This window comes from Fukomys damarensis, unplaced genomic scaffold (genome assembly GCF_012274545.1).
Source record: "Fukomys damarensis isolate Sample0158 unplaced genomic scaffold, DMR_v1.0_HiC HiC_scaffold_22, whole genome shotgun sequence".
Lineage (NCBI taxonomy): Eukaryota > Metazoa > Chordata > Mammalia > Rodentia > Bathyergidae > Fukomys > Fukomys damarensis.
The window spans coordinates 24,431,931-24,433,107 of record NW_022900934.1 but is presented as its reverse complement, the minus strand read 5'-3'; the positions used below and the strand labels follow the sequence as shown (position 1 = coordinate 24,433,107).

Below are 1,177 nucleotides of genomic sequence, written 5' to 3'. Positions count from 1 at the left end.
CTCAGGTCCAATTAATTTTCTAGAGCAACCCATGGAACTCAAGGAAAAATGTTACCAGATATTCATAAAGCATAAAAACCGGGCATGGTGGCCCACCCCCGTAATCCCAGCACTCGGGAGGCTGAGGCAGGAGGATCGCTGGGAGTTTAAGACCAGCCTGGGCTACACAGTTCCATGTCAGTCTCAACTACATTAGACCCTGTCTCAAAAAAAAAAAAAAAAATTACAAGCCAGCTGACTGGTGGGATGGCAGATGAGAAAAAGGATCCTACATTTGAGGAGGAAAATGAAGTTGGAGGAGGTGCTGAAGGTGGACAGAGTAAAAGAAAGAGACTTTTTTCTAAAGATTTACAATGTATGATGTATGGGTTTGGAGATGACTGCAATCCTTATGCTGAGTCAGTGGGTATTTTTTTGTTTTTTCTTTCTTTTCTTTTTATTGAGTTTATTGATACATTCTAGGTATACAATACAGTTACATTCATTACTGACATCTTGTACCTTTACATGACAGATCTTGGTTCTCATTTTTTCCCTTGTCCCTGCCCTCCCTTCACCCACTCCTCCCCTCCCCATTTACAAACACTTTATTTCCATTTTTTCGTCTTCTCATATTTTTTCTTTCCCTTATTCCATTTCCCCTACCCTTCCCACTTTCCCTACACCTTTAGCCCTTTTCTTCCTATTTCGAATTGTTAATTATCCCATTAGGACCTTGTGTACTATTATAGTTTTTCACACTCAGTGGGATTCTTGAAGACCTTCTCATAGAGAAATGACTCATTAGGCAATGTCCATTGGAAGACAAGGTCGAGTACAAGTCAAAGATACTGTCTTCTTGATTTGAAAGGACCCAACGAAGTTTGCTAGCATTAAAGACTTGCTTACTATGAATGAAGAATTGAAACGAGCTAGAAAAGCATTTGATGAAGCAAACTATGGGTCTTGACACCTTGTGTACTGTCTGAAATGTCATTCTCTTCTATGGAAACCATATATAAGTTTATTTTCTGCAGTAATGCCCTGATGTTTAGGCACGTAGATGAGAGGAAGAGACCCAAATTTTCAGTCTTTATTTTCGTGTCTGTTTTTAGAGCATTTGATTCCAGCCTTTAATTGCCGAACTTTATATGACCATACTTGAATTACTTACTAGATTTTAATGACTATAAGCCAA

The 1,177-nt window shown here is 38.8% G+C and overlaps 1 pseudogene; it reads left to right on the top strand.

The window, feature by feature from the left end:
- The first annotated feature begins 246 nt into the window (after positions 1–246).
- LOC104865072 lies at positions 247–949 on the top strand (annotated as a pseudogene).
- Positions 950–1,177: the final 228 nt, after the last annotated feature.